This window comes from Bison bison, unplaced genomic scaffold, assembly GCF_000754665.1.
Source record: "Bison bison bison isolate TAMUID 2011002044 unplaced genomic scaffold, Bison_UMD1.0 scf7180017864367, whole genome shotgun sequence".
NCBI classification, from domain to species: Eukaryota; Metazoa; Chordata; class Mammalia; order Artiodactyla; family Bovidae; genus Bison; species Bison bison.
The window spans coordinates 2,816,939-2,837,728 of record NW_011494939.1 but is presented as its reverse complement, the minus strand read 5'-3'; the positions used below and the strand labels follow the sequence as shown (position 1 = coordinate 2,837,728).

The following is a 20,790-nucleotide window of genomic DNA, read 5'->3' as shown; positions in this document are numbered from 1 at the left end:
AACATTCAGAAAACTAAGATCATGACATCTGGTCCCATCACTTCATGGGAAATAGATGGGGAAACAGTAGAAACAGTGTCAGACTTTATTTTGGGGGGCTCCAAAATCACTGCAGATGGTGACTGCAGCCATGAAATTAAAAGATGCTTACTCCTTGGAAGGAAAGTTATGACCAACCTAGATAGCATATTCAAAAGCAGGGACATTACTTTGCCAACAAAGGTCCGTCTAGTCAAGGCTATGGTTTTTCCAGTGGTCATGTATGGATGTGAAAGTTGGACTGTGAAGAAAGCTGAGCGCTGAGCAATTCATGCTTTTGAACTGTGGTGTTGGAGAAGATTCAGGAGAGTCCCTTGGACTGCAAGGAGATCCAAGCAGTCCATTCTAAAGGATATCAGTCCTGGGTGTTCTTTGGAACTGCTTCTGCTGCTGCTAAGTCACTTCAGTAGTGTCTGACTCTGTGTGACCCCATAGATGGCAGCCCACCAGGCTCTGCCATCCCTGGGATTCTCCAGGCAAGAACACTGGAGTGGGTTGCCATTTCCTTCTCCAGTTCTTTGGAAGGACTGATGCTAAAGCTGAAACTCCAGTTCTTTGGCCACCTGATGCGAAGAAGACTCTGATGCTGGGAGGGATTGGGGCAGGAGGAGAAGGGGATGACAGAGGATGAGATGGCTGGATGGCATCACCGACTCAATAGACATGAGTTTGGGTGAACTCTGGGAGCTGGTGATGGACAGGGAGGCCTGGTGTGCTGCAGTTCATGGGGTTGCAAAGAATCGGACACAACTGAGTGACTGAACATTACTAAACTGAGTTGGCGAGAAGGACATAAGCACAAAGATAGGCAAAGACTAGCCCTTTTGGAGTCCCAGTGAGAGAAAAGAGAGGAACACTTCTGAGAAAAAGCTAGAGGCATCAGAATGCTGGATAATTTAGCAAGTTACAAGAGTAACCTGACGTAAGTATACAGCTTAGAGGAAAGGAAAAAAGATTGTGGTTAAGACATAGTGCACTGATTAATACCCACTCCAGTGTTCTTGCCTGGAGAATCCCAGGGACGGGGGAGCCTGGTGGGCTGCCGTCCATGGGGTCACACAGAGTTGGACACAACTGAAGCGACTCAGCAGCAGCAGCAGCAGCACTGATTAATGAGTGAGCTAAGTATGGCAGACTGTTTTGATCTGTTTTTGTACTTGTTTGAAATTAGAACAGCAGCTCTTGTCAGTTATTTCCAAGATGGGAAGTTGTTCACATCATCTCAGAAGTTAACACAGCTCAGTGTTAAGAGCACAGATTTTAGAGCCACACGAACTGGGTGTAAATCCTGACCTGACCACCAACCAGACATAAGAGTTTGGAAATCTATTGGAAATCTCCTGTGCCCATTTCCTAATCTGCAAAGTGAGATTAATACTGGCATCTACCATATAGACTTGTTAAGAGGATTAAATACAATAAAACATACAGAGCACTTCTCACATGCCTCGTACAAAAGTCTGCCAAAAATGTGAGGTCTTTTAGTCATTCCCCAAGTTTCCTCCTCTAAATATCACTGTTCCTATTTTCTGTGGTACTCTCATTTTGCATGTTTAGGTTTTGGTATCATATTTTCTTTTAAATAGTGGTGTTAATAATTTTAAAATTAATAAGTCCTGCTTGCATCAAACTTGGAAAGAAACCAAAAAAAGTATAAAGGAGAAATTTAAAATAATTTAAATTTCTTTCCAGCACATTCATGCAAGCTCCATGTCTTAAGTGTCTATGTGCAGCAGGTACCGTCATGGACTCTGGTGCCTCTAAATCCTATCTTTTTCCTGGCCCATATGTCTGTCCTATTCAGTCTGTTTAAAAGGAGAGATGCTAACTGTTTTTGAAGTCTACTCAGTCAAACAACTAAGGCTAATTCTGCTCTTAAATTCAGCTTCTTTCTAATTCAACTTCTGTTCTAATTTAACTATCTCTGGGTCAGGAAGATCCCCTGGAGGAGCATGGCAACCCACTAAAGTATTCTTGCCTAGAGAATCCCATGGGCAGAGGAGCCTGGTGGGCTACAGTCCATAGGGTTGTAAAGAGTTGGACAGAACTGAAGCAACTTAGTATGCACATACCTACAATAACACTGGTATTAAGATTAATCCTAATCATAATACCAAGAGTTGTTCCATGTGGTACACAAAGTTCTTTTATCCAATTCAGACTATTTCTGTGTGGGGACATAGGAGAAACATCAACATCTGCAGTTTACTAAAGTTTATAAAGTCTAAGGAGTATTCCCAAGGAAGTTAAACAATTTTTACCAGATCACAAAGCTAGAATACAAAGGGCCTGAGATTCACATTCTGGTGAGCACAGGGATGATGATTTCAACTTTGTAATCTGTACATTCTTTGCAGCCATCTGAAATTTACAATTTTAAATGATATGCCTTCTGTCCAGCAGACAGCTCCTTCAGCTCCCATTTCCAATCAAGAGAGTATCCCAGACCTGCTCCCAGATCCAAGTTCTCAGATAACCATTGAGTTAAACCTTGGAATGTTCCCACTTAGAATCCTTTACCACAGCCTTGGAGACAGTCCCCAGATGGACAGGAGGATGAAAACAGTCATCTGCTGTTAGTCTATTCTCAAGGTGGCTGTTAGGATTATTTTCCAATATGCAACTTAAAAATTAAATATACACTTGCATTTTTCTCTCCTTGTACAACAGAGATGAAGTAAGCCAAGATTAGCAACAGGTTAGGGAAAAGAGAGACAGGTTTGCTGTTCTGAATAAGCTATCACTTGGTTTTGTGAAAAGTGAAGCAAGAGATCTGTAACTTCAGTCATGTCCAACTCTTTGAGACCCTGTGGACTATAGCCTGCCAAACTCCTCTGTCCGTGGGATTCTCCAGGCAAGAACACTGGAGTGGGTTGCCATTTCCTCTTCCAGGGGATCTTCCTGACCCAAGTATCGAACCCAAGTCTCTTATGCCTCTTGCACTGGCAGGCAGGTTCTTTACCACTGGCACCACCAAAGTATTTAATAATTTATTCATGTATTCCTTTTCCTATATTGAGTTCAAAAAATAGTGGGCCACTAGTCAAAATGAACAATGCTTATGACTCTCTGAAATGAAAGAATATATCTATGAGAAAGAGAAGGAAAGGAGGGAGAGAGTTTAGTGAATTATTCACTCATCTTTCATCATTAATAGCAGAATGTTCTCAACAAATTAATAAGCAATTACATTCCCATCGACTGAGATGCCCAAGGGAAGAGCCATCGGATGCATTTATTAAATTAACCCTATATGCTCTGAGCCAACGTCAATTGAGAAGCACAAGAAATAAATTTTTTTTAAATTTTTCAGGTTTACTTCTCTGAGCTCTGAATGATACCTAGAATAAAAGAGAGAGGGTAGAAAGGGCAGTTAAATTCAAAGAAAGATATGAAGCCAGAGGTATTCTGAAAGTAGCCTGGAGTTAGATCCACCAAATTCCACAAAAATGTGACAAAATTAGTTGGCAATTTCTTCAGGAAATTCCTTTAACTCCTTTATGGAATTCTGCAATTTTACCTAGTTGTACCTAGGAATAAGATTGTCAGAACATTTTGTGCTGATCTATATAGCAATTTTATTCACTACAAGCTCTGGGTAATTTTGGATCTCAAATACATTTTATGAGAAGTTCAAGAAATATAGAAAAAAAATTATTATTGATTATTAGAGGATCAGATATTTTATTCCTTTTCCAGGCTAATTCCTTTCTTATCAAATATGATTAAATGCTTACCATATACCAGGTATAGTTCTACATGCTTTAAAAACATTAATTCATTTACTCCTAATAATAACCCTCTGAGGCAGGTGCAGATAGAGGTTAATTTGCCCAAGGCTGTAATAATGGAACTGGTACTCAAACCCAGGCCATTTGGTTCCAACATCTGTGAGCCTAACCACTATCCTGTGCTCTCTACATGAACGAAGGAATGAGTGAGTAAATAGCAAAGGTATGCATGAATGCCTACCTGGAAATTTACTCTGTCGTGTATTCCCTTCCTCTCTAGCAGCACTTTGCATTTTGTCCACAAACACTGCGGTGTTTTCTTTCTGAAGAGAACACTTCAAGCTGTCATTCTCTGGTCAAATTTCTTGAAGGGAAGCCCACACTTGCCACATCCACTTCTCTGCCAGGTATTTATTCCATAACTTCATGAAATCTGGTTCCCTACTCCCTCCCACTTCTCCACAGACACTGCTCTCTTGAAGGACTGAACTACCTTATTCAGTGGCCTGCTTCTCAGACTTGCCAATCTCTGCCTCCCTGCTCCTTTCTAGACCCTTTTCTCTCTGGGCTCCTGTTAGCCATGTCCTCCATTTTCCTTTGCTGGTTGACACACCTTGAGAGTTAGCCTTGGTATGACTCTTATTCCCTCTTTCTCTCTCCACACACATTATTTTTTAAACATTCTCACATCCTCGAGTAACTTCTACTCTTTGCACTAATTTCTGGAATCTGATTGGCCACAAACCTGACTTGTCAGCACTCAGAAAGTGGGTCCAATTTCTTTGACGATAAAGTCGCATTAACCAATCTCCAAGATAAATGATGAAGTATTCACTTATAATGAAAAGTAGTATATCAAAGGGTCTTCAACCCAGAGTATTACATAGGGAGCAAAATTATGACCGATATACCATACCAGTTTATTTTTTTAGAACAGGTAGTATTACCACCAAAAAATTGAATGACCACTGGAGTTCTCTCATAAGCTCATTTTCCCCACAAGAACGTTCCAGGTGGGAAGCTAAATTATATTCAGAAGACTACTAGGTCAGCATGGAATAAGAATAGGGGGAAATAATCACATGACTCAAATATTTAGCATCAGTCTGATAGTCACAGGTGTATTTAGCTCAATAATAGAGCAAGAGCTGCCGATGGGACCCAGCAAGTAAAATAATTATTAAAGGCATCATTTCCCCTGAATGAACAAATGAATGAATGAATGTTGAACAAGAGTCTTGAGGTTATTTTTATTTTATCATTGCATTATAGTTAATTGTTGAAATATTGATCCCTTTGCAAAATCTGAGCTGTAAGATGTCATGGGCCGCATAGGCTCATCACTGTATTTTTACCATCAAGCACATTGCTTAGCACTTGGCAGTGTGCTAAGTCACTTCAGTCACGTCCAACTCTGTGCAACCCTATGGACTGAGGCTCGCCAGGCTCCTCTGTCCACGGGATTCTCCAGGCAAGAACACTGGAGTGGGTTGCCATGCCCTTCTCCAAGCACTTAGTAGAGAAGGCAATAAATACTTATTAAAATTAAATCATTCAGACACATAAACAAAATACCTTTCAAAGTTAGCTTTAAATGTGAGTTCATCAGAAGTCCTATTGTGTGGGGTTTTACCCTTGTTTTTCAAAGTTATGAAGTCAAATGAATAGAATGCCTTGATTTCAAATGTTTACATCTAGCTCACAGATTTGAAAATTGTGAAACAGTCGACCACACAGTTTTCATTTTTGTCCATCTTATTTCTATAAACTTTGACTATTTCTCCTACCCAGTGACTACACCCCAATTCCACCCCCACTCCTTTATTTTTGATGCTTCTCATTCTCTGTAGGTGGAGGATATAGCAGTAAAGAGAGGAAATAAAAATAACAGATTCTGTGTGCCTATATGGGCTAACCCAGGGCACTCATGGGGTTAAAAGCACTGCAGTAATATTAAGCACATGTTTCAAGTCAGCAGGGTGCCAGCCTGAGATGTCCTCAAAGCCTAATTTGATAGATATTATGCCATACACTGCTGCAAGTAGTAATGAAGAAAGTAAAAATTTTATGGATGAGCAAAATAGGAGCTCTTATGGATGGAGTGTTTTTAAATCAGGTGTATAATTTACCCAGTGTCAGACCACATGTAGAGTGCATTACTCAATTGAACTTACAAGCAGATAGGAAAGCAGTTTCTTTTAATAAGCACTTCTTCAACTTATTGGCTCTACAATTACTTGCACCAAATTACCAGCAGCTGCTGCCTGTTTGGTGTTTTATCCTAGACAAGGAGTTACATTAGTTTCTAATCAACAAGCCATTCAAGGACTCTTTATAATTTTTAGCTTAATTCCACTTTTATTTGGAATTTATTAATTGAAATATCCAATATTTTCATGACAGTATTTTGCTTAGCTTCCCTTAACAGGAAACCTATTCAACTGCTGAGGCTGAAGGGAAAAGGGAGGGAAGATACTTGTCAAACTTATTTCTGACATTTGCAACATCATATATCCTCTATTGGATTCATCTTGCCTTACAGTCTGAATTTTGACATTTCAATTGCTTTTGTAAAAATAATGATACTGTATTTAGACTTTATGTTTGCAGTCAATAAATTGTTTTGTCTCTAAATAGCATATTCCCATGCACAGGAGTTAACTGCAAGTTTAAACATTAACCAGTTCAGTTTAACACAGGCCTTCTCAACCTTGGCACTATTGACAATTGGGACTGGCTAACTCTTTGCTGCGAGAATGTTCCGAACACTGTACAATGTTCAGGCAAGATGTCTGGACTCTAACCACCAGATGCCAGTGGCACCTTCCCACCCCCAGCCCCTAGTTGTAACAGAATGCCTGCAGCTATGGTCAAACCACCCCAGACGATTTAACAGATTTGAAGAAATTAAATGGAAAAGGGTTTCAGAAACAGTTGTAAGATAAAGTATTGAATATGTTTTCAATTCATTTGTTAAAGATTTTCAAAGTATTTATACAAAGACTGTGTGTGTATGTGTACTAGTCCATATTTGCTTGCTTTATGAAGAACTGTAAAATGAATTTGACAAAATTTACCCAAAATTCAATTATTTAAGTATTATTCTATTTTCAAGCTGCTTTCAGATCCAAAGGCAAAAGGAAACCACCACCACCAGCAGCAGCTGCTAATAGCTGAATACATATTTGTATAACTTTCACTGTAGAAAGCAGGACCTGGGGACTAGTTTTAGACAAGTGTGATTATACTGTTGTCAGTAGAGCCAAGAAATCTGAGACCAAATTCATTCTTTGAAATTATATTACACATTACTGCCAGCTTTAAATTAAAACTCAGAAAAATGTGAACATAAGAGATCATTAACAATGATAAATCATAAAAATGGCAAATCCAGTTCAAGATTTTTCTCATAGGGCCTTCAAATCCACAGTTGTATTTTTGAAGATCAGAATCAAAATTGGTAATACCAAGAACTAGAGTACCTGTACACACTGAAAAACAGCAAAAGTGAAAGAAAATTGCTATCCCATTTACCATCTAGTCATCTAGAACTTACCATCTACCATCTTCCATCTAGTCATATGTTGAAAGATCCAAATAACATCCATTTGAAAGTGGTTCCTTCTTAGTGTATCATCAGATCAGATCAGTCACTCAGTCGTGTCCGACTCTTTGCGACTCCATGAATCATAGAAACTTAATCACACAAAACTTGAAAGATAATTTATATTTACCAGGGCCTTTCCCCAACTTCATCCTAATTAGATACACTTCACAACAAGCTTCTCAAACTTTAATGTATGTATGGATCACCTGGTATCTCGACAAACTGGATTCTGACTGAGCAGGTCTGGGGATTTTGCATGCGTGCATGCCAAATCACTTCAGTCATGTCTGACTCTTTGTGACCCCATTGACTGCATGTAGTTGGCCAGGATGCTCTGTCCGTGGGATTCTCCAGGCAAGAATACTGGAATGGGTTGCCATTTCCTCCTCAGGGGATCTTCCCCACTCAGGGATCAAACAGGTGTCTCCTGTGTCTCCTGAATTGGCAGGCAAGTTCTTACCACTAGTGCCACCTGGGAAGTCCACCTGGGGCTTTAGGGAGCCTTTCTAACAAACTTCCAGATGATGACAATGCTGCTGATCCATGGACTACATTTTGATGAGCAAGGATTTGCTTACAACAAATCACCAACTGATCATCAAGCCTGATCTTGAACATTCTTAGGGGGCCAATAATAGAGAAAATCTTAACTCCATAAAGTAATACAACATTGTACCTAGTGAAATCTTAATTATTTTCAGGTTCTTTTTGGAAACAGTGTCTAGACCATGGGAAAATTGAGCAATAAGATTTTTTTTTAATGTTTTATTGGGGATGGATTGAGAGATTGGGATTGGCATATATACACTATTATGTATAAAATAGCAATCAGTTAAAAACACTTTGGGGCTTCCCTGGTAGCTCAGTGGGTAAAGAGTCTGCTTGCAGTGTAGGAAAGCCGTGTTTGATCCCTGGCTTGGGAAGATCCCCTGGAGAAGAAAATGGCAACCTGCTCCAGTATTCTTGCCTAGAGAATTCCATGGACAGAGGAGCCTGGTGGCCTACAGTCCATGGGGTCACAGAGTCGGACACGACTGAGTGACTAACACTTTCACGAACAATTTATAGAATTAAGCAAAATTACTGAAAAATAATTGCTAAATCTCAACCTAAATCTCAATTCAAAATGGATTCCTTCTGCTAATGATTTATGAAATTCAAAAATAAATAATTGGATCTTCATACAAACCATGGTTTCTATGACAGACTAAGGACATGTTCCCCTCTTACCACTGTGTCTACATGACTCCACTAAAATACTAAAAAAGAGAACCATCATGTCTCTAACAGCAACTCTGCAGCTATAGCCCAGCCTCTTTAAAAAAAAAAAAACTAAGATTTTTCACACAGCTCTGATATATTTTGACCATGCTGACAAAAACATGTCATAAGTCTGTTATTTTATAAGGAAATAAGAGGAATGACATTAAGTTAGTGGATTCACTCCTTTTCCCTGAGACAAGAAACATATCCTCCCATTATTTGAAAAATCCAAAGAACTTTCAGTTTCCAGAAGACTCAGATTCATGACCTTAAAGCCAGACCTATAAAAGCACCATTACTTCATAATTATAGTTTGCAAATAATTCAAATCCTCTATTTTATGTCAGTAGTCTTGTTTCAGCCTTTTTATGGCTATGTTAGTTCTCTACCCAGTAAAGAGAAGTGAAACAATAGTTTTAAATGTTATTTTTTCTTGTTCATTTTTTTTCTATTGAAGTTTAGTTAATTTACAATGTTGTGCCAATCTCTGCTATACAGCAAAGTGACTCAATTATCTATTATGGTTTATCCTAGGAGATGGATATGAAGCCCATAGATAATACATAATCCTGATGGTGCTTAATGATTTTGTGATCACCTTAAATATTCAAAATATTAACAATAGGCAATGTTTGGGCTTCAAGCAATCAGAAGAGAATCCTCAATCAGAAAGGACACTGTGCATAAGCCATCAGCACAGCCATACTAGTGCACGATAGCCACAAATTGGCCTACCTTTGAATAACAGGAGGACAGAAATCCCTATGGACACTGTAGTGCCATAGGGCAGTTTTATCATGGGTAGATGTAGGCCAGGAATGACTTTTACTCAGAATAGGCATAAATGTGTAGTTTCCTCCAGAGTGAAGTTCTTTGGGAATCAAGATTAATGTCAATCATATTTAACACATTTATAAATGTTCAAAAAGACCGAATTTATTCAGTGTGAAAGCTCCCAATTTGTAGCTAAGAAAAAAGGTAAAGTATAGGTATGAATGAAGTGAGTGAAGTCACTCAGTCATGTCCGACTCTTTGTGACCCCATGGTCTATAGACTGCCAGGCTCCTCCATCCATGGGATTTTCCAGACAAGAATACTAGAGTGGGTTGCCATTTCCTTCTCTAGGAGATCTTCCCAATCCAGGGATCGAACCCAGGTCTCCCACATTTCAGGCAGACTCTTTACCATCTGAGCCATCAGGAAAATCTTACCAATTTGTACAAGTGGATAGAAAAATAATAAGTAGACTTCAACTTAGAAAGTATATGGTAACATATTTTATGATAAATGACATTGGCATAAAATGAACAGCTCTGAACCATTAGCTTCAAGCAGAGGAAGTACATGTCTAGGAGTCATTGCTAGTTTCCCAAAAATACTAACTGAATCATCTGTGGGGTTGAAAAGTGAAGAAAACATCAATGTATAAAGAAAAATAATGAATACATGTTGAATCTAAAAACACAAAGCAAGCAAACCAAACAAAAGCAGAGTTATAGATACAATGGAGAACAATTTGTAGATGCCAGAAGGTTGGGGAGTGGGGTGGGGGCAAAATAGGTAAAGGGGATTCAAAGGTACAAATCTCCAGTTACATAAAAAGTTGTGTGAGGAAAAAAGGAGAATACGGAGGAAGAGGAGGGGGATGGGATGGGAGGGGATGAGGAGCAGCAGTAAGGTGGGGTGGGTGTGGGAAGGAAGGAAGAGGGAGAGAGAGGAAAGGAGAAGTGAAAGAAGAAGAGTAGAAAACCAACTGAAATTAGTATCCTAGAAAGCTTCAGTACTTACACTTTTTGAATGCTAAGTGAGATTATGCTGCTGCTGCTAAGTCACTTCAGTCGTGTCTGACTCTATGCGACCCCATAGACGGCAGCCCACCAGGCTCCCCTGTCCCTGGGATTCTCCAGGCAAGAACACTGGAGTGGGTTGCCATTTCCTTCTCCAATGCATGAAGGTGAAAAGTGAAAGTGAAGTCGCTCAGTCGTGTCCGACTCTTCGCGACCCCATGGACTGCAGCCAACCAGGCTCCTCCATCCATGGGATTTTCCAGACAAGAGTACTGGAGTGGGGTGCCATCGCCTTCTCCTTACATATCATAAATTTTAATAATGAAGCTAGAGAAGGCACACAACAGAGGAAATAGCAACCAACATGTTAGTGTTGCTATTTGAGGCACATTGAAACACTGGCCTCTTCAGCCTGGAAAGGCAACTTCTTAATGGGGAACTTGATTAAAATTTACACAATTACAAACGATCTGGGTAACATGGTCACAGGCTTTTTCCCCAATAGAATGGTGGGGCATCCTTGAAACTTTAGTAAAAATAAGTTTAGGAAACTAGAAGGAAGAAGTGATTAGCAAATGTACAGAACCCAAATTCATCTGCATCATTTCCCCCAACCTCCCTCCCACAAAAGTTAACACAAGAAGGAAATAAAGACTTCAGGTCAAAGTTCATTCCTCTATTTAGTGCCAAGCACCAGGCTAAAAGCTAAGACAGTGCTGAAGAGTAAAACTTCTGTGGTTCCTGCTCTGTTAAGTTTAGAGCCAACTGGGTTAGCACCTGAATGGAGTGACAGATAAATAGCTGAAAAATCGTACCAATAATATAAAATTATAACAGATCAAAACTCTGAAGAAAAGGCACATGGTCCCAGACAGTGTCTGGCCATGAGCCTTGACCTAACTAGAAGGATACTATTTGAAAATGTGCTGATATCTTAGAGATAGGTAGAATTTGAAGTAACAGGCTAAAAAGCAATAAATGCCTACTAAATAAAGCCAGACTCTTTTTTAACATTCAGGGTACACTAAAGCATCCAATTTAACCAAAATTCATACTCATTTCAGTGGCCAGGCTTCAGGGACAGACTACTGGGATCTCCAATAACAAAAAACACTGGGAGAATGACACATAAGGCTGATGCCAAAGAAAAAAATTTCAGCTATAAATGATAGATAATTAATTGGCATCTCTTAAATGGAGTTATCCAGTGAAAATATCATTTTTAATAAAATGCATTATTGCCCAGAATATGACTGGCTCATTTGAAAGGTGAGAAATCTATACAAGTTAAGAGTGGTTATGAAAGTTGACTTACCTCATAAAGCACAGAACCAGTTCACTGAACCAAAATTCATGGAAAAGGGAAATTAATAAAAATTCATATGGCCATTCTAGCACTGTCTAATTTGATTTATATCATTATTAGTTCTGAAATGCCTGCTTGTGACTAGAGTATGAACTTGTGATATATCATGTTTTTCATTTGTGAATCCCTAGCTGAAAGCACCGGAGAAGGCAATGGCACCCCACTCCAGTACCCTTGCCTGGAAAATCCCATGGATGGAGGAGCCTGGTTGGCTGCAGTCCATGGGTCGCTAAGAGTTGAACACGACTGAGCGACTTCATTTTCAATTTTCACCTTCATGCATTGGAGGAGGAAATGGCAACCCACTCCAGTGTTCTTGCCTGGAGAATCCCAGGGACGGGGGAGCCTGGTGGGCTGCCATCTATGGGGTCGCACAGAATCGGACATGACTGAAGTGACTTAGCAGCAGCAGCAGCACCAGCCGAAAAGCACAGTGCCATGCTCATTGCAGGCAATCAATAAATGTTTGTTGACTTGAAAGACAATAGTTAAGGCTTTAATTTATCTAACACAAGTCACTGAGTAACAGTCATTATCTACTTCATTTGTGTTGGTGAACACTGACATTTAAGGATGTTCTGTTGATACATACACCAGGACCTCCCAAACAGGGACACAGCCCTGCTCTCAAGCTTGACAGGGCTGTCTTTACCATCTGGTGCTCTCAATCCCAGAAAATCCTCCTTCTTGCCAAACACAGTCATTATGTCCTAGTGCACATTTTGGGGGCACTAAAATGTTGACTTTGAAGTTCAACAAAAGCCATTTTAGTTGCTTTATTTCTATGTTCTCTTTAAAGACACTACTCTGCAGTTAGCAAAATCCTGCTCAGATTAATAACTGCTGTCATGCTCTCCAATCTTGTGCATCCCCACCCCATACTACTCTGAGGGGGTGGGAAACTGTTGTGAGAATTTTTTCCTGAAAGGTAGGGCCTTCAGGGTATTTACACTGTATGTACATAAAATAGATTTTTATGTATGTGAAATCTAGTGTATATACACAGTAGAAATTGTCTTTAAGTAATCTCCATATATTGTAACTGAAACCTAAGTCATACTTAATAGTCACAACTAGTAAATTGCTCTCTAGAAAATCCAAATGCAACTGCATCTTCAGTTGTATTTAGGCTTACCAAGAATTGATTAAATTTGTTTCCAAACTTTTTCATTTCACTGGTACTTGCTATTGTGAGTTTGTAATTTTAATTAGTGTTACTATATATCTGATGAAATGTAAGTGAGAAAACAAAACGATGTGGTCTAAAAATATATCAGATGCTTTAAAATAAGAACAAGTAGCTAACAAGTAATTTCTATTAAATTGTTTATGGGGAACAAAAAATGTAAAAGACTAGAGAAAATTATAAAAATCTGGAAATGTTTTGCCTCGCAACTTCTTCAGATGTGAATTTAAGCTTTAGCTCCAGTTTTTACATAAATCAAAACTAGAAATATTATATAATATATTATGGATGTGGTTTATGTAAAAGAAGAAATTTAATTAATGGAGCCATGTCAAAGAACATACCTTGAACCTACATAAAAAAAAAACGGGTGAATGAAAATAGTTTTATGATCTTAGCCAAAATAAAAGATTTCTCTTATGTTAGTACTATTTTTAATGAATCTGTTCTTAAACAGATTTTTCAATTAATCAACTACCTATAGATCCCATTCACAAGAATCAAAGCTACTGTATTTTGGTCCTAAATAAACTTATTTCACCCTCTTCCACGAAAAATGCAAACCAATAAGAAGTCTGCTTCTCCTTTTTTCTTTCAGAAGAAAAATGCTCTTTCACAGCATCATTCCATTGATTTGATGGTCAGTTTTGCAAACTGCCACCCACCTGGTTGCTCAAACCAAAACCTTTGAGTTGTCCTTAATACACTGCTTTCCTCATCACTTATATCTAATCCATTAACAAAATTATTAATTCAGCTTCTAAGATATAAATAATTTCACTTCTCTACACTGGATTATAAAGGGCAAGGGGGAGAAAGGTTCAAAACGAAGAGGTAGGTGGGGCTGGTCATGAATGGCCTTATAGGTCATGGCAAGTAGTCTGAATTTTGTTCCAAATATAATGAGAAACTATTAGATTATCCTAATTATTTTGTGGAGAAATAATTATGAGAGGGTCCAGAAATGGGAATATGGGGAAAACAGTGGGCTACACAGACGTAGTCTACCATGGTGGTTAATGTTGTATAGTAAATTTAATAAAAATTTAATAACACTTGGCATATATCCTAAAGATTGAGTCAACAGAACCTTCTGAATATGGGGAGCATAAATGAAAGAGAATGGTAGTGCACACAATCTAGGTGTTTTAACCCTATATCTGGTTGAAAAGAGAAGCCATTTAATAAGAATGAAGAGGGCAAGAATGAATAAGAACAAGCTTGGTGGTGTAGGGGTAGCAAGAGTAGGACATGTAGGATTAAGAATTCTGTTGCCATATCTCAAGGTATTAAATAAGCAGTTGAATATATGACTGCAGTTCAAAAAAGTTGGAGTTATAAATTTAGAAATCATCAGGATATATGCGGTATATAAAGCCACATGAATAGGTGAAATTACCAAGAGGAAATTCATATTTAGAACTACATAAGAGAAAGCCAAAAGAAAGAGTTGGCAAAGGAGATTGAGGATAATAGATGGAAATTTAGGAAACTTTGGTATCTGGAAATCTAAGAGTTTCAAGGAGGGGAGAGATGTCAATAAAAGCTGAGAGAGAAAATAAAATAAAGTCAGAACTGAACATTGGTTTGGTAGGATGGAAGGTGTTGGTGCTCGGGAAAGGAGACTACGGTGGAGTGAAAGAGAAAAATACTCCTTTGCATGGCTTACAAACAGAAAGGGAGGTAGGAAACAGAAGCATCAATAATACACAGCTCCCACTTTACAGACTGTGAAGCTCTTGGTAATATCTGGATCAGCGATTCTAAAGAACCCACCATTATGGGTAAAAAAGAAGACCCATATCAATATTATCATCATCAACAATGCGGACTCTGGCAAGTATACCATCACTGGACATCTCAGCTGCAAGTGTAGGGGTATTGATAAGAGAACCATGAAAAGTTTGAGAAGGCAGCAGCAGAGATGGACAAAGGCTTTTTCAAGTATGCCTGGGTGCTGGACAAAATGAAGGCAGAAAGAGAGTGTGGCTTCACCATGAAATCTCACTATGGAAGTCTGAGACAACCAAATACTACATCACCATCATTGATGCCCCAGGCACTTTATCAAGAACAGGATCACTGGCTCATCCCAGGTGACTGTGCTGTGGTCATTGTGGCCAGCAATATGGGAATATCTGAAGTAGGCCTCTTGAAGTATAGGCAGATGTGCAAATACACTACTGGCCTACACAATGAGTGTGAAGCCGCTCATCATGGCTGTCAACAAGACAGACTCCACCAAGCCCACCCACAGTGCTGCAAGCTTCCACCAGATCACCAAGGATGTGAGAGCCTACATCAAGAAGATCAGCTATAATTCGGCTGCCATGGCCTTCATGCCCATCTCAGGCTAGCATAGTCTAGCATCCACATGCCCATGTTCAAGAGCTGGAAGGTCAAGAGGAAGGAGGGAAATGCCACAGGGATGACTCTCCTGGATGCTCTGGACTCCATTTTCCCACCCATTCAACTGGTCAATGAGCCCCTGAGGCTGCCTCTGCAAGATGTGCACATGATTGGAAATATTGGCCCTATGTCTGTGGACTTTCTGGAAACTAGATTCCTGAAACTTGGGATGGAGGTCACCTTTGCCCCACCAACCTCACCTCAGAGGTCAAGGCTGGGTAGATGCACCAGGAGACCCTGCCTGAGGCCCTTCCAGATGACAGGTGGACTTCAGTGTGAAGAATTTATCTGTGAAGGACATTCATCACGGAAATATGGCTGGAACGACCCCTCCCCCACCAGATGGAGGCTGGTAGCTTTATGACACAAGTGATTGTCTTGACGCAATAGTTGGAAGATCCACCCCAACTATTTCCCAATCAGCCCACATCTTCTGCAAGCTTGCTGAGCTGTGGGAAAAGATTGACTGATGCTCAGGCAAGAAACTGGAGGGAACCCCAAGACCCTGAAGTCAGGCCACTGTGCAGATGCACAGATAGTCCCCAGCAAGGGCATATGTGTGGAAATGTTCTCTGAGTACCCACCTCTAGGCCATTGTGATGTGTGGGACATGAGACAAATAGTAGTCACTGGAGTCATCGAGGCAGTGGATAAGAAGTCATCCTCAGCAGGAAAGGTCACCAAGTCAGCAGTAAAGGCCAGAAAGAAATGAAGTATGACCCCTGAAGTTTCCTCAGCAATCTCACTACAAATATTATTTAATACTCTATGCATTCACTGAGTAAGATTAATAGAAATTGTCAAAAAAAATAGACCACTTCTTCGCATGTGGCTGTCCAGTTTTCCCAGCACCATTTATTGAAGAGACAATGCTTGCCCTCTTGAATGATCTTGCCTATTTTGTCATAAATTAATTCCTCTTTAAATATTACATACCATTTAAATTTGCTAAGAAAGCAGAATTTAAATGCTCTCACTCCCTTCCCCAGATAAAAGATAAATATGTTAGGAGATGGACATGTTAATTAATTAGATGGCTGAAAATTCTTTTACTATGTATATGCACATCAAATCACCACATTGTACACTTTAAATATCTTACAGTTTTACATGGCAATTATATTTCAATGAAGTTGATATTAAAGAATCAACAACTCTTGTAGAGAGTTTTGCTATAAAGGAGGGCAGAGAAATAAGGTAGGGGATAGAGGAACACATGAAGTCAGAGAAGATGGTTTACTTTTAAGATGGGATTATTACATGGTGCCCTTGAGTAGAAAAGAGAAGACTGGCTTCTGTGTACAAGGAGATAACTTGACCTCAGAAAGGATAAAGACACCTTATCCTTGTGCATAAATGGGAAGAAAGAATATGTGGATATAAATCTACAAATCTGGCTGATAGATTTTTATAACAGAAAGATGAATTGTTTCTCTTTTGTGAATTGTGATGAAAGTGAGAAGAGAAAAGGGGCTGCTGGTACTCTGCGGAAAGAGAAGGTGGATCAGAGACTAACAGGCTATTGCCAGGCAGTATTGTATCTACTCGATGTCTCTGAACATACTTTTAAGTAGAAACAAATCAATTCATAAATGTGTTTTCCTCCACTACATGCAAGAATCATATTTATTGTATATATTTATTATTTTTATTACTTACATACTGTATATCTCGACTAGATTATAATCTTTAAAATATACCACTGCCGTCTCTACTTCTAAGACCTTTATTCACACTATCTGGCATGTAGTTGGTATTTCATTAATATGTGTTGACTGAATAATTCAGTATCCACAAGTATTCAAAATATGCTTGAAATTTAACTCATTTTTATCTTGCCCTTAACTCTTCCATGTCCATATCTGTTCCTCTAAGTTTTTATCATATTACAGCTTATCCAACTAATTTCCCAATCCAGATATTTGGAAATCATCCTCTGACCTCCCTCATTTCATTCTCCATGACCCAACAATCAAGTTCAGTCAACTCTGCCATTTAAATATTTCTGGGAGCTCTTCAGTTTTCTCTTTCCTGTAGCCAATTTCCTGGTCAGTTCGCCATCACCTCACCTGGATTACTGGAAAAGCATCATACCAGCTCTTCCAACTTTCATTTAACCCTCAGGTCCATTCTCCACATCTCTGAAACAGTATAAATCTTACTATGTCCTCCACAGCATTAAACTTTCCATTGATTCTTCAGCAAAGTCTTCAGGGTAAAATTCTCTTTTTTATGATTTTGACACTTTCTTAATCTGGCCTAGAACTCTAGTTGGCAAATTAAGCTAAGTTCAATTCTCTAATTAGCAGATCTCTATCAGCTCTTGGGTCTCTTTATGTACTTTTCCCTCCACCTGGAATATTCTCTTCACCATCCACTTCTACTCATCCTCTCTTTCTCAATTTAGAAGTTACTTCCTCTCAGCAGACTTCCCTCAATCATGGCATTGGTTAGGTACTCCTCTTAAATGCTTCCAAAGCTCTCTAGGTATGCTGTAGTTCTGTAAAATTCCTTTGCAGCATTGCTTTTATCCCAAACCCAGAAGTAACATGTTTACAGGGTAGAGTCTTATGGTTCTTGTAATGAATGTATCCCTCTATTCCTCTCCACAGTCCCTTAGAAATAAAGAACAAAAAAATGAAGGGAAAAAGAGGTGCTTATTTGCTGAAGGAAAAGAATCATTTCTACCAGAATGCCTCCAGAAGTGGCAAGACAGGTCTGAGCAATTCTGTGATCATGGGGTAATGAAAAAAATGATGAGCACAATCTCTGTATTGCCTTTTTTCAAACATAAATTAGAATTTTCTCAGACAATTTGTAATCTGGGAACTGCTTGATATTATTTTGTTCTTAGGAGTGAATCTCAAAGTATTTGTGTTTTGAATTTCTCTTGGGTATTTTTAATAATTAGCATTCATTTAAAATACTTGAGCAAATACTTGGGAAAGTGAGAAGTATAATTTTCATCTCTTCATGATGACTTCACAAGCGTTATAGTAAGTTACAGGAAGTAAGAAGATAAACCATTCTAAAAAGTCAAAGTAGCATGACTTGTAGCAAAAGATCTGATAAATTTTAAGTGAACAAACACAAACTAACCACTACAATTCTGCAGCAAGCAAAATCACATGCCTAGATTTAGAAGAAAAACTTACCAGTTTTCCCATTTGTACCAAATATTTTGGCTATGAATGTTCAAGACAGAGGCAGAATGATCCCATGATGGTTTCTAGTCATATTCAAAAGGTATAGGAATAGATGAGATGAAAGATAGCAAAAAGGGGCCTCATGAATAAAATCAAAGCCTAAATTGAAATCACATGGCATTTAACCACATCTCATCCTCTATCTATGGCAACCCACTCCAGTACTCTTGCCTGGAAAATCCCATGGACGCAGTAGCCTAGTAGGCTGTAGTCCATGGGGTCGTGAAGAGTCAGACACAACTGAGCGACTTCACTTTCCCTTTTCACTTGCAGGCATTGGAGAAGGAAATGGCAACCCACTCCAGTGTTCTTGCCTGGAGAATCCCAGGGACGGGGGAGCCTGGTGGGCTGCCGTCTATGGGGTCGCACAGAGTTGGACACGACTGAACTGACTTAGCAGCAGCAGCAGCAGCATCCGCTATCTAAAATGTCACTCTGAGTCTAATAATTTTTAAAGTAGCTTATGACTTTATTTCTTAGGGTATAATTATATAAGCTATATATGAAACACATCATACAAAGATAAGCACAACATGGAGGGTTTGTCATCTTCATTAAACAAGCGGGCAGTCATTACATTTTAATCTACTCTTTAGTAGACAGAAAACAAAATAGCTGCTCATGGAATTAATCTGTTAAATAAAGTCTTACAAAAAATATCACTCTAAGAAACTATATATGTGGTTGATCCTTTTGACTTCTATACATTATTAAATAATGCGTTATCTTTGGCAGTGTTTATTCCCATTGTACTTGCTTATGTTTTCACCATTAAATCATTAATTGCAAATCCCTGAGCTCAAGAAATTCTCTTGAGAAATAGTGTATACCAAGTTATAAGCACACTGTGTCTCAAGTCAGGATGATTATAAGCTCACTTTTTAAAAATATTTCTACAGAAGTACATTCCATCAATACAGTTAAGATAGAGTTGCCAGATTTAACACACAAAAATGCAGGATATCACTTAATGTGGATTTAAGTGACACATTATAAATAACAAATTTTTTTTTAGTATAAATATGTCCTGTGCAATTTGGGGGGAAGTATATTGAAGATTAAAAAGTATTCATTGTTTATCTGAGATTCAAATTTAAATGGGTCTCCTGGATTTTATCTGGCAAACTTAGAACTAAAACTTAGCCAAGGATAACCTCCATCAGATGACTCAATTTCTCTGGTATCGATCGCCACATCTAAGGTCATTATCCAAGGGACAGGGTGGTCATAAGTGACAACTGAAGGTTAATTAAGAGCTAATTATTGGTTGAACTGACAAGTCAATATTTCAATTCACCACTATAATAGCCATTTTAATCAATACAGATTTTTTAAGGAATTTTAAACAAATATGATTTTACAATCCTTTCCCTCTAGCAACCTAAAAACTCAATGGTGCTTATCTCATTTTCCTTGTGAGAGTATCTCCAATTGTTAAGTTAAACATAAACTTTTGTTAAGTTAAAAATATAAACTTGAACTCTATGAAAGTCAACATAAAAGGTAAGGCAGTATATTTTTAATGACAAATAATTTGCTTGTATGTTTTAAATTTAATTAAAACTGAATTTACTATGTTGCCTCCCAAATCCATTTTTCTCTTTTTCTTCTCCCTGAATAACAGCATGGCCCTGTCTGATGGCCAAGTCAGAAATCTGAGTCATTCTCAATTCCCTTCATACACCCCACATATTAAAAAAAAAAAAAAACACACACTTATTGAGTATTTACTGTATTTACTAAGATTATCATATTAAGTATTTACATATCACTGTAATAAATTTTATTTTTTTTATTTTTTTTAATTTAATTTTATTTTTTAAACTTTACATAATTAGTTTTGCCAAATATCAAAATGAATCTGCCACAGGTATACATGTGTTCCCCATCCTGAACCCTCCTCCCTCCCCATACCATCCCTCTGGGTCATCCCAGTGCACTAGCCCCAAGCATCCAGTATCGTGCATCGAACCTGGACTGGCATCTCGTTTCATACATGATATTTTACATGTTTCAATGCCATTCTCCCAAATCTTCCCACCCTCTCCCTCTCCCACAGAGTCCATAAGACTGTTCTGTACATCAGTGTCTCTTTTGCTGTCTCGTACACCGGGTTATTGTTACCATCTTTCTAAATGCCATATATATGCGTTAGTATACTGTATTGGTGTTTTTCCTTCTGACTTACTTCACTCT

The 20,790-nt window shown here is 38.6% G+C and overlaps 1 pseudogene; it reads left to right on the top strand.

Annotated features, from left to right (window-relative positions):
- Positions 1 to 6,526: 6,526 nt before the first annotated feature.
- On the top strand, positions 6,527 to 16,100 carry LOC105000035 (annotated as a pseudogene).
- Positions 16,101 to 20,790: the final 4,690 nt, after the last annotated feature.